Source organism: Artemia franciscana, chromosome 17 (genome assembly GCF_032884065.1).
Source record: "Artemia franciscana chromosome 17, ASM3288406v1, whole genome shotgun sequence".
Taxonomy (NCBI): Eukaryota; Metazoa; Arthropoda; class Branchiopoda; order Anostraca; family Artemiidae; genus Artemia; species Artemia franciscana.
In genome coordinates this window covers 3,442,523-3,456,331 of record NC_088879.1, presented here as the reverse complement: position 1 = coordinate 3,456,331, position 13,809 = coordinate 3,442,523, and the positions used below count along the sequence as shown (strand labels likewise).

The 13,809-nt window shown below is 34.9% G+C and overlaps 1 long non-coding RNA gene across 1 annotated transcript in view; it reads left to right on the top strand.

Annotated features, from left to right (window-relative positions):
• Positions 1–13,809, top strand: part of LOC136037703 (uncharacterized) — a 185,385-nt gene that overhangs the window by 125,700 nt on the left and 45,876 nt on the right. The gene's annotated exons all lie outside the window — the stretch shown is intronic.

The window sequence follows — 13,809 nt, the reverse complement described above, 5'->3', positions numbered from 1 at the left end:
TGTTGTTCACTTAGCGGTACATTTACAGAATGGTCAACGTGTTTATTTCACGGAAACCAACGTGCAACAAAGAGCCCTGAACCCACCGGATACAACATTAACAGCTTTTTTTTCGCTTTGCAAAAATGATTCTTTTGCAAAAAAACTGCTGTATACTGAAGTGCCTTCGTATTACACGTGGAATACTAAAAATAAAGTATTTGAACGTCGAAAACAGGGTAAGTCAGTCGACGGCCAACCTACCATCTTCAAAGATACCACGATAGGAAGACTCTACACCGTTCACCCCAATCAACATGAATGCTTCTTTCTACGCCTGCTTTTGGTGAATGTACCCGGTCCGACATCCTTTGAGTATTTGAGAACTGTAAACGGTACTATACATGACACTTACCGTAGTGCATGCCAAGCTCTGAATCTATTGGAGAATGACCAACACTAGGATAACTGCATCAATGACACGTGCGAAACGTCAACCCCAAGTCAAATTCGTGCATTGTTTGGCATCATTTTAACAACTTGCTCTCCATCAGCTCCTACAGAGTTATGGGAAAAATATAAGTCAAAAATGTCCGACGATATACTCCATCGAAAACAGTTAGAGACGTCAGATATGACTTTTGATTTTACATCAGAAATTTATAACTACACTTTAGTTATTATAAAAGATTTGTGCGTACGTATGGCAAACAAACCTCTTCAGGATTTGGGAATGCCTTCACCTAACCGTATCGCTGCTGTTTCGACATGTGTAGAATTGGATCGTGAACAAAGTTACAGTACGAGTGATCTATTGTCGTATGTACAAAATAACATTTCCAAGTTAACGTCGAACAAAAAGATATTTATGATACGATAATGCATTGTGTCGATAACAACGTTGGAGAAATTTTCTTTTTGGATGCGCCAGGAGGTACTGGTAAAACGTTTGTGATAAAACTGATTCTGGCATCAATTCGATCAAAAAATGATGTAGCGTTGGCAATTGCGTCGTCCGGAATAGCCGCAACATTGCTGCCTGGTGGAAGAACTGCTCATTCCGCTTTGAAATTGCCTCTGAATATGCATTCTACAGAAACTCCCACTTGCAATATTTCCAAATCATCTGGGATGGGTAAAGTATTGCAGCAATGCAAACTTATTATTTGGGATGAGTGCACAATGGCACACAAAAAATCGCTCGAGGCTCTGGATCAATACTTGGAAGATTTGAGAGGCAAGTCGAAACCCCTTTGGCAGCACATTAATATTGCTTGCGGGAGATTTCAGGCAAACATTACCTATAATACCTAGATCAACTCCTGCAGACGAAATGAATGCTTGCCTGAAAAATTCTAATTTATGGGCACACGTAAAAATATTAAAATTAACTACAAATATGCGTGTCCGATTGCAAAACGATGACTCTGGTCAAACATTTTCAGATCAATTGCTGGCAATTGGAAACGGAAAGCTCCCAGTAGACTCAATTTCAGGACGTATACAACTACCTGCTGATTTCTGTAATTTACTGAGATCCAAAAATGAATTGATTGAAAAAGTATTTCCGAATATTCTAAAAAATTATAAAAATAATAAATGGCTAAGTGAAAGAGCGATTCTCGCACCCAAAAATATAGACGTCCACGAAATCAACAATATTGTTTTGACCAAGATTCGAGACCAGGCAGTCCTTTACAAGTAGTCAGTCGACACAGTTTTGGAACCAAATGAAGCGGTTAATTATCCATCTGAATTTTTAAATTCCATAGATCCTTCAGGGTTTCCACCACACGTGCTACAACTAAAAATATGCGTACCAATAATAGTTTTAAGAAATATCAACCCACCAAAGCTTTGCAATGGCACGCGACTTGCCGTAAAAAAAACAATGGAAAACCTAATAGAGGCCACAATCTTGACAGGGCCTTTTGAGGATGAGGCTTTTCTTATTCCTCGCATTCCCATGATTCCAACGGATCTGCCTTTTTAATTTAAAAGATTGCAATTCCCAATTCGATTAGCATTTGCAATCACCATTAACAAAGCTCAAGGTCAATCATTAGAAAAATGTGGTATAGATCTTAATACTGATTGTTTTTCTCATGGACAATTGTACGTTGCATGTTCGAGGGTCGGTAAACCTGACAATCTATTTATATGCAGCGACAATTGGACAGCGAAGAATGTTGTATATTCCCAAGTTTTACGCAGTTAATTTGTATTGTATCTATCTATCTATCTATCTATATAAAAACGAGTTGTGTGTATGCATGTTTGTTTGTTTGTAAAAAGAGCGTTTGCATATGACGTCATTATTAGTACATACGGCTTTGTATATGCACAGACAATGGGACAGCCAAGAATGTTGTATATTCGCAATTTTTACGTAGTTTGAAACACATACATAAATCTATCTATATTCACAGGTGGGACACAGGGACACAACTACAATGGCGCGTAACTAATATGGCGCGTAACGACTTTGGCACGCGGGGGGGGGGCTTTGGGGGGCGCGAAGCACCCCACCAACTAGGTGTTGGGGTGGCGCGAAGCGCCACCCCAACAGCTAGTATATAATAAAAAAAACATATGGCTTTAGTGTTTTATTATTATTATTTATTATTATCCTAGAGGCATTTCATATGGAATGAGTGGTCATATAAACTGTGGAGGGGACTCATTTGATTGGAAATTAGAAGTTAATTGTTCCTTTTAAGAGCCAAAAGTGATCAGTGGGCAACCAGTCCCCCAAGCCCTTTTCTTCCCAAATCCAAAGATAAAAATTTTGAGATAGCCATTTTTTGAAAATAGTCAAGATTAAATAATTATTACTCCAGAATTTACAAAACCCCCAGTGCTCATGGTCTAAGCATATAAGCTATGTACATTTCAGGTAGTCGTATAAACTTCTGAAGAGACATATTCGATTTGAAACTGAAAGCTACAGTTTCCCTTTTAAAAGTTAAAAATGCTCTGAGGGTGACCTACCCCTCCCCCAAGCCCTGTCTTCCAAAATGTTCTGATTTTGCTTTCGATATAGCTATTTCGTTCTATGTATCTGGGATAGCTATTTGAAATAACCAAGCTTTTGGGTGTGTCAAATCCCTTCCAGCCCCAAGGGCAAGAGCTGTAAGTTATGCCATCGATTGTTAACCTAGAAGGATTCATATGGAATGGGGGGTTGTATTAACTTTGGAGAGGGCTCATTCGAATGGAAATCAGAAGTTATAATGATCTTTTAAAGGGTCCAAAGTGATCGTAGGGTAAACAGCCCTTCTTTGAATGCATCAGACGAAATTTTAAACTGGTATTTTTTATTTAAAATAGTCTAAAAAGAAAGCATCCTAGTATTCGAAGTTGACTAAACCCCCTCCCCCACATCCCACAGGACAGGGCTGCAAGATATGCAAGTTACCCATTGTTAACGCATAAAGTTTTTATTGAAGGGGTGGTCTTATACACTAACTAGGGGGAATTCAAAATTTTTGTTCCTTTTTAAGTGTCAAAAGTGGTCAAATGGTGACCAGCCCCAACCCCTCCCGTACGTTTATATTGTTACTTATATTGTTACCGTGCACTTTTATAGAGCATCCGTATTAAATTGTTTAATTTTCCCATAGTTTAAATGCAGGATTTGTCATTAGGAAAAGGGAAAATTTAGTTCTCGGTTTATTTGAAAAGGTATTAAGATGAAACTTTGCAAAATGTTGAGAGATGTGTTATACTAAATCAAAAGGCAATGTATATATCCAGTTTGTCAAGAAAAAGAACCTGTAATATTTAAAGCTTGAAAAGCGTTTTTAAAGCGCCTGAGGGTACTAAGTTTAAAATTTCAGGACACGATGGAGGGATATTGAAAAGGGGTTGTAAAGCTAACATTCCTTTACAACACATATTGTAGTTGCCCTTTCTTCAAAGGGGACACCCACCGGTGGAAATGTTGCAAGTTATATAAGTTGCCTACTGCTTATTTACAAGTCTGGTTTTTGAGAAAAGGTGACATGTTTAACCCTGAGTCTCCAAAGATGCTAAAAATATTAAGGTACAACTCTTAGAAACTGTTGAGGGGTATGCCAAACAAAATCAAAGCACACTACGCGCAGGAGGTTTGTTAAAATGACAAAATAACAATATGTAAGGCATTCCCCCCTCCTCTTTTGTCTTGTTTAGATGCCCGACTTAACGCTGAAAGAAATCTTAAATAAAAACGAAATAGTTACAATATCTAACGGCTATGCCTTTAGGGATTCCATACCACCACAGCCCCGTGGCAAGAATTGTAAATAACACAACTTTTTCATGTTTTAAGGGGGAATTTATCATTAGAAATAGGGAGAATATTGATCTTGGGCATTTTAGAAAAAAGTAAGGATATTCAGGCAAAATTTGAGAAATTTTGAGGGGTATGTAGAACCAAATAAAAAGAACTATCTGGACCAAAGCTGTAAAAGGTCGTATGTGCATAATTTTAGGAACAGATAAGGGTATTGAACTTTCAATCTTGAAACTGTCAGGGAAACTACTTCTAGGCCCACTGTAACTACTTTCGCTGCGAATAAGGCTGTCCCTGACTGCACCTGTGACTACTTTCAATTTAGGCAACTTGCAACTGTAAGTGTTTGCATCTGCTTTTAAATCTAGTTATGACTACTTTCAGGGAACGTTGAGGGGGATGTTGAACTTTGAAACTCCAATGTTAAAGAAACATTAATTTGATGTTTTGATACTTTGATGAAACTAAAAAATAGACTTTGATGTTGAAATGGGGAATGTTGAAAAACTTAAAACTTTGGCAATACGAACAAAAACTAATTGAAAATAAATCTTTCCCAAAAGAAAGGTTTTTGAAGAAAAAGGAAAGAGCCTTAATGAACATAATACCAGCATAAATAAGTTACTGCAATAGTTAGAAATCAATACGAGCAGAAAGTACTATAAAAAAATAACCCAAAGCGACAGGAATTAAATAGACAATCATACCAAATAAATACAAAATAGGTGACAATACAAATGAAAAAAAAACTGTTAAAACCAGAAACACTTAAATGTAATATTCAAATACCATTTAAAATGAACAAAATCGCTACAAAGAAGAGTTTGAATACTGCCTCATTTCCTCCCTCTAACTGTAAAAGTCTAAAGCTTATTGCGTTATTTGTGTTTTACTTTAAACGAATTATATTAAACAAGTTTTCTTTTGTACTTACAACAATGAAAATAAAAAGAAGAAATCCAGTGAAATGAAATTTGGAATTGCTGAACTTTCAGGAATGAATATCTGTGTTTATCAAATATTCAATTTAGCTTTCAAGACTATTCAAGACGCACATAATAAAATAAAATAAAACACACAAATGACGAAGTAGGTCTTAGACTTTTACAGTTTAGGAGAAAGGGTGAAGAGCAAACTCCTATTTGTTGTAATTTTTGTTAGTTTTAACTTTGAATTGAATATTTAATCTCAGTTTTACTCGTTGTAAGATTTAATTCTTCAATTATATTAGCACACGTCACATGTTTGGTTGCTATGCTTGTTTGTTTGATCAATGTTAGTTTTGGGTTTCATTTATTCTTTAGTAATAATTTCGAGTCGTTTTGTGTTTGAATTATTTTGAAATTTTGTTTCTGCTGGTCCTAAGTATTATGTAGATCTTTTCTTTTCGTTAAAAAACCTTTTTTTTAAAGTTTTCAAACAGTTCGTGGTAACGAACTGTAGTAAGGAGCGACTCGGCTCAATAGTAACCAAAACTCTAAAAAATGGAATTTTGATACCAATACCTACGTCAAAAGAATCGTATTTTAATGCTTATTTAAATATATAAGTTTCATCAAGTTTAGTCCTACCCATCAAAAGTTACGAGACTTTTTTATAGATATCTTAAGGAATAGAATCTTAACATAGAATCTTAACGAAAATCACACCATCAGATTCAGCGTATCAGAGAACCCTACTGTAGAAGTTTCTAACGGGAATGAAAAGTTCTAGTGCCCTTTTTAAGTGACCAAAAAAATTCGAGGGCACCAAGGCCCCCTCCCACGCTAATTATTTTACCAAAGTCAACGGATCAAAATTCTGAGACAGCCATTTTATTCAGCTTAGTCGAAAAACCTTATAACTATGTCTTTGGGGACGACTTACTCCCCCACAGTCCCCCACGGGAGGGGCAACAAGTTACAAACTTTGACCAATGCTTACATATAGTAATGGTTATTGGGAAGTGTACAGGCGTTTTCAGGAGGATATTTTTGGTTGGGGGAGGGGTTGAGAAGAGGGGGATAAGCTGGGGGAACTTTCCATCGATAACTTGTCATGGGGGGAAGAAAGGGGAGCATGAAGGGAGCGCAGGATTTACTAGCATTATTTAAAAAAACAATGAAAAAATAAATATGAAAAAGTTCTTTCAGCTGGAAGTAAGGAACAGCATTAAAACTTAAAACAAACAGAAATTATTACCCATTTGAGGGGCTCACCTCCTCCTAATACCTCGCTCTTTACGCTAAAGTATTTTTAATAATTTCAACTATTTATTCTACGGCTTTTGTGATTCTGGGGTCATTCTTAATGAATTGGGACAAAATTTAAGGTTTAGTGTAAAGAGCGAGGATCTGACAAGGGGGCAAACCCCCTCATATATGTAATAAAAATATGAGAATACAAAAGTTCTTTACGTAAGCTAATTTATAAGTTAAGTAAATCTTTTACTAATAAAAATATTTGTAAAAACTTTAAAGTTCTAGTTGCCTTTTTAATTAACCAAAAAATCGAAGGGCAACTAGGCTTCCTCCCCCGCTCTTTTTTTCTCAAAATCATTCGATCAAAATTACGAGAAAGCCATTTAGCCAAAAAAAAATGCAAATTTCGTTTTAACTATTCCTCTGCGGAGAGCCAAAATCAAAACATGCATTGATTCAAAAACGTTCAGAAATTAAATAAAAAAAAACAAGTTTTTTAACTGAAATTAAGGAGCGACATTAAAACTTAAAACGAATAGAAACTACTCCGTATATAATAAGCCGTATATTTTCCTTCTCAACGCCCCGCTCTTTACGCTAAAGTTTTTTACTGTTTTAAGAAGAAGAATTGAGAGACAGAGTCAAACTTTAGCGTAAAGAGCGGGGCATTGAGAAGGAAAATATACGGCTTATTATATACGAAGTAATTTTAAGCCATTTTGGCCTTTAAACCTTCAGTCTAACGCTCTCCCATCTAAGCTATTTCGGCTTATCAAAAACTATTTTTCAAATACGTTCTGATGAAAATAATCTATATATATATAAATAAGTTGTATGTCTGTTACATAAGTTGTATGTCTGTTACACTATCTTCTATATACATAAAAATAAGTTGTATGTATTTTTGTGTTGAGGGGGTTTGCATAAAACGTCACTGGGACTTAGCAGTTATTTTCTGAAATCTTTAATGCACGTTACAAGGTCTTTCTTTTTGGTATTCAAGGAATTTACTAGCTCTTAATGGAAAAAATGCCAATATATGTTGTTTCGTGAACTGGTTCGGTCGCGAACTGGTTGTAAGCCATTTTGGTTATATGTATTCGTGTCCTAGTTGCCTTTTTTCAGTTACTATATTACTGCGAATTGGCAAGATGAGGTTCAACCAACTCAAAAATAATACGACAACATTTATCAGAAATTGTTTGTTTAGAATTGTGTGTATCATATTTTCTAGCTTTGATCAAATGCCACTATGGAATTTTGAACAAATTCACTTAAATTTTCAATTTCGGTTGAAAACAATTTTGGTTTATTGATAAATTATTTCTTGGAAATGAAATCGGCTTCCTATTAATTTTTCTAATAGAAGTTTCATTGTTCTTATACAGTTCTTTAAAATTTGACTTATTTCGCTACTGTGATATTATTTATTATGTGATTTTAGCAAATCTGGTACTTATCACAAAGTTTGATTAAAGCAAAAGGAAGCAAAAAAACTTGCCGAAACCCGGGATCGACCAGGGACCTTTAGATCTTCTGTCTAACGCTCTCCCATCTGAGCTATTTCGGCTTATTACAAATTATTTTTCAAATACGTACTGATGAAAATAATCTATATATATAAATATATATATATATATATATATACTAGCTGTTGGGGTGGCGCTTCGCGCCACCCCAACACCTAGTTGGTGGGGGCGCTTCGCGCCCCCCCAAGCCCCCCCGCGTGCGTAAGTCGTTACGCGCCATAATAGTTACGCGCCATAATAGTTACGCGCCATTGTAGTTGTGTCCCTATGTCCCACCTGTGAATATAGATATATATATATATATATATATATATATATATATATATATATATATATATATATATATATATATATATATATATATATATATATATATATATATATATATATATATATATATATATATATATATATATATATATATATATATATATATATATATATATATATATATATATATATATATATATATATATATATATATATATATATGGTTTTAACTACGTAAAACTTGCGAATATACAACATTCTTTGCTGTCCCATTGTCTTTGCATATAAATAGATTGTCAGGTTTACCGACTCTTGAACATGCAACATATAATGGTCCATGGGAAAACAATCTGTATTCAGATCTATACCTCATGATTCTAATGATTGCCCTTGAGCTTTGTTGATGGTGATTGCTAATCGACCATTCCCTGTCCCGGTGTCCCGGTCGTCATTTATATCCCCCTGTTTCCCCGGTGTCATATACATTCGTTTTTTAGTTTTGTTTTTCTCCTTTATTTTTTTCCTTTTTTTTTCTTTTTTAGTTTATTTAGATTTTTAGATTTTTTAGTTTTTTTATTAGTTTTAGTTTTTTTTTCTTTTTAGTTTTTTTGTCCCGGTCGTCATTTATATCCCCCTGTTTCCCCCGGTGTCCCCGTTGTAGTTGTGTCCCTGTGTCCCGGTCGTCATTTATATTCCCTGTGTCCCGGTCGTCATTTGTATCCCGGTGTCCCGGTCTGTATATACATTCGTTTTTTAGTTTTGTTTTTCTCCTTTATTTTTTTCCTTTTTTTTCTTTTTTAGTTTATTTAGATTTTTAGATTTTTTAGTTTTTTTATTAGTTTTTAGTTTTTTTTTTCTTTTAGTTTTTTTGTAGTTTTTACCTTCTTTTAGTTTTGTTAGTTTTTTTTTTTACTTATGTCCTGGTCGTCATTTATACTCCCTGTGTCCCGGTCCTTTGTTGATTGCTAATCGAACATTCCTTTTGTCCTGGTCGCTTTCTCTTTGAGTGTCGTCATTTATTTTTTTATTTTTTAGTTCTTTTAGTTTTTACCTTTTTTAGTTTTTTTTAGTTTTTTAGATGAAAATTTTTTTTAGTTTTTTCCTTTTTTTCTTTTTAGTTTTTTATTGGTTTTTACCTTTATTTTAGCTTATTTTTCAGTTTTTTCCTTTTTTTTAGTTTTTTTTTTTTTTTTTTTTTTTTAGTTTTTTACCTTTTTTTAGTTTTTTTTGTTTTTTTAGTTTTTTAGCTTTTTTACTTTTTTTATTTGTTTTTTGTTTTTTTTGTAGTTTTTGCCTTTTTTTAGTTTTTTCAGTTTTTTTTTTTAGTTTTTTATTGGTTTTTACCTTTATTTTAGCTTATTTTTCAGTTTTTTCCTTTTTTTTAGTTTTAGTTTTTTTTAGTTTTTTACCTTTTTTTTAGTTTTTTTAGTTTTTTTAGTTTTTTAGCTTTTTTATTTTTTTTTATTAGTTTTTAGTTTTTTTTTGTAGTTTTTGCCTTTTTTTAGTTTTTTTAGTTTTTTAGCTTTTTTATTAGTTTTTAGTTTTTTTTTGTAGTGTTTGCCTTTTTTAGTTTTTTTAGTTTTTTAGCTTTTTTATTTTTTTTATTAGTTTTTAGTTTTTTTTGTAGTTTTTGCCTTTTTTTAGTTTTTTCAGTTTTGACGTCACCTGATCCAGTTTTTTCAGGTGACGTCACCTGATCCATCCACAGATCCACACACAGACAACTTATTTTTATATATATAGATATATATATATATATATATATATATATATATATATATATATATATATATATATATATATATATATATATATATATATATATATATAAATATATATATATATATATATATATATATATATATATATATATATATATATATATATATATATATATATATATCTATATATATAAATAAGTTGTCTGTCTGTGGATCAGGTGACGTCATGTTTCTGTGTTGACTGACGTCATGAAATTAGTTGTCGTCATTTTTGCTTTGACGGTGACGTCATTCAAGATATTTAAGACATATGTTCACGTAGAAATCTATTAATGTTTAAGTTTACAATGACTGATGAACTTACCATGGCAAAAGCCGATGAAGATGCTCAAAGAGTCTATGCCAAAAAACTTGCTGCTGATAGAGAAAGTCAGAAAAGAAAGCGTGCCGAGGAACTACCAGAGCAACGCGAAAGCAGACTTGCTGCTAAAAGAGAAAGTGAAAAAAGAAGGCGTGCCGAGGAATCAAAAGAACAGCAAGGAAACAGGCTTGAGGCTGATAGAGAAAGAAAGAACAGAAAGCGTGCCGAAGAATCAAAAGAACAGCAAGGAAACAGGCTTGAGGCTCATAGAGAAAGAAAGAACAGAAAGCGTGCCGAGGAACTACCAGAGCAACGCCGAAGCAGACTTGCTGCTAAAAGAGAAAGTGAAAAAAGAAGGCGTGCCGAGGAATTACAAGAACAGCAAGAAATCAGGCTTGCTGCTGATAGAGAAAGTAAGAAAAGAAAGCGTGCCGAGGAATCACAAGAACAGCAAGAAATCAGGCTTGCTGCTGATAGAGAAAGTAAGAAAAGAAAACGTGCCGAGGAATCAGAGCAACCGGAAAGTTATCGCCTGGCATTCAGGTACAACCCAGTCGATGATTATAGCTTGAGTAGATGTGTTCAAATCGGGACAATGTCTAAAATTTGTCCCTATTGCAAGGCCTTGAAATTCAATGTTGAAACAATGGGAATGTGTTGCGCCTCAGGAAAAGTTAAACTTCCTCTATTGGCTGCACCACCAGAGCCATTGAAGACTTTCCTTACTGGAACTACGTCAGAATCTAAGCGTTTTTTGTCACAAATCAGAAAATACAACTCATGTTTCCAAATGACGTCGTTTGGAGCCCAAATCGAAAATCCAGATCAATTTATGTCTACTTTCAAAGTAAAAGGGCAAATTTATCATAGAGCAGGGTCCCTTCTACCATTCTCAGGCGAGAATCATAAATTTGTACAATTGTACTTCATCAGTGATAGAAATTCTGAATTGAATGCACGTTGCGAAATTTCTCCCAACGTTGAAAGGACAATCGTTTCCCAATTGCAACATCTTTTCCACGAAAATAATAATTTAGTGCGTCTGTTCAAAACAGCCATCGATTTGATGCCTACTGATACGCATAAAATTGTTATTTCCGCTGACAAAACGCCTCCTGGCCAACATGTGCGTAGATACAATGCTCCAACTATCGACGAAGTGGCAATCGTTATGGTCGGTGATCAGTTTTTACCTCGAGATATTATTATTCATAAGCGAAACGCTCAGTTGTTAAGAATTGCTGAAACTCATCGAAGCTACGATGCCTTACAATATCCTATCATTTTTTGGGATGGAGCCGACGGCTATCACTTTAATATTAAATTGATGAACCCAGCCACTAACAAAGAAATGAATAAGAAATGCAGTGCAATGCATTATTATTCCTATAGACTAATGATTCGGCAGGATGAAGAAAATTATATTTTAAAATGCCGTGAATTGTTTCACCAATTTGTCGTTGATATGTATGCTAAAATTGAATCAGAACGTTTGCTATATATCCGCCTGAATCAGACCAAGCTCCGCTCTGAACAAAATATTCATTTGCGAGATGCAGTTATAAATGACGGTAATACCACAAACGTTGGAAGATTAACAATTTTACCTTCGTCATATGCTGGCAGTCCCCGTCATATGCATGAATATGCTCAAGATGCTATTGCGTATGTTCGTCTCTATGGTCGTCCAGATTTATTTATTACATTTACATGTAATCAATCTTGGGACGAGATACTGCAGCTTTTACTTCAAGGACAATCGGCGGTTCATAGGCATGACATTACGGCCCGTGTCTTCCGGCAAAAGTTGAAATCACTGATAAACTACATAGTAAAACTTGAAGTGTTTGGGTCAGTGCGATGCTGGATGTACTCAGTGGAATGGCAAAAACGAGGTATGCCACACGCACATATACTAATCTGGCTACATAAAAAAATTACTTCGAACGAAATTGATGATGTGATTTCCGCTGAAATACCTGATAAAAATGTCGATAAGGGGTTACATGATATTATTGTAAAAAATATGATACATGGACCTTGCGGTGCACTGAACGAAAATTCACCATGCATGGCCAAAGGAAGGTGCACAAAGCAATATCCTCGACTTTTAGTATCAAACACAATTACTGGCAATGATGGTTACCCACAATATAGAAGAAGATCTACTGAAGATGGCGGTAAAACAGCAATAATAAAGAAGCGTAACGGTACCACCATCGAAGTAGATAACCAGTGGGTTGTTCCATATTCCCCATTATTATCAAAAACATTTACTGCACACATAAACATTGAATACTGTAACTCCGTAAAGGCAATCAAATACATATGTAAATACGTCAACAAAGGCAGTGACATGGCAGTTTTTGGCTTGCAGCACGAAATCAAAGATTTCGACGAAATCGTACAATATCAGGCTGGAAGATACATAAGCAGTAATGAAGCTGTTTGTCGAATTCTTTCATTTCCGATACATGAACGTAGTCCAGCTGTTATTCACTTAGCGGTACATTTACAGAATGGTCAACGTGTTTATTTCACGGAAACCAACGTGCAACAAAGAGCCCTGAATCCACCGGATACAACATTAACAGCTTTTTTTCGCTTTGCAAAATGATTCTTTTGCAAAAAAGCTGTATACTGAAGTGCCTTCGTATTACACGTGGAATACTAAAAATAAAGTATTTGAACGTCGAAAACAGGGTAAGTCAGTTGACGGCCAACCTACCATCTTCAAAGATACCACGATAGGAAGACTCTACACCGTTCACCCCAATCAACATGAATGCTTCTTTCTACGCCTGCTTTTGGTGAATGTACCCGGTCCGACATCCTTTGAGTATTTGAGGACTGTAAATGGTACTATACATGACACTTACCGTAGTGCATGCCAAGCTCTGAATTTATTGGAGAATGACCAACACTGGGATAACTGCATCAATGACGCGTGCGAAACGTCAACCCCAAGTCAAATTCGCGCATTGTTTGACATCATTTTAACAACTTGCTCTCCATCAGCTCCTACAGAGTTATGGGAAAAATATAAGTCAAAAATGTCCGAAGACATACTCCTTCGAAAACAGTTAGAGACGTCAGATATGACTTTTGATTTTACATCAGAAATTTATAACTACACTTTAGTTATTATAGAAGATTTGTGCGTTACTATGGCAAACAAACCTCTTCAGGATTTGGGAATGCCTTCACCTATAACATTTCCAAGTTAACGTCGGAACAAAAAGACATTTATGATACGATAATGCATTGTGTCGATAACAACGTTGGAGAAATTTTCTTTTTGGATGCGGCAGGAGGATGCAACGTTTGTGATAAAACTGATTCTGGCATCAATTCGATCAAAAAATGATATAGCGTTGGCAATTGCGTCGTCCGGAATAGCCGCAACATTGCTGCCTGGTGGAAGAACTGCTCATTCCGCTTTGAAATTGCCTCTGAATTTGCATTCTACAGAAACTCCCACGTGCAATATTTC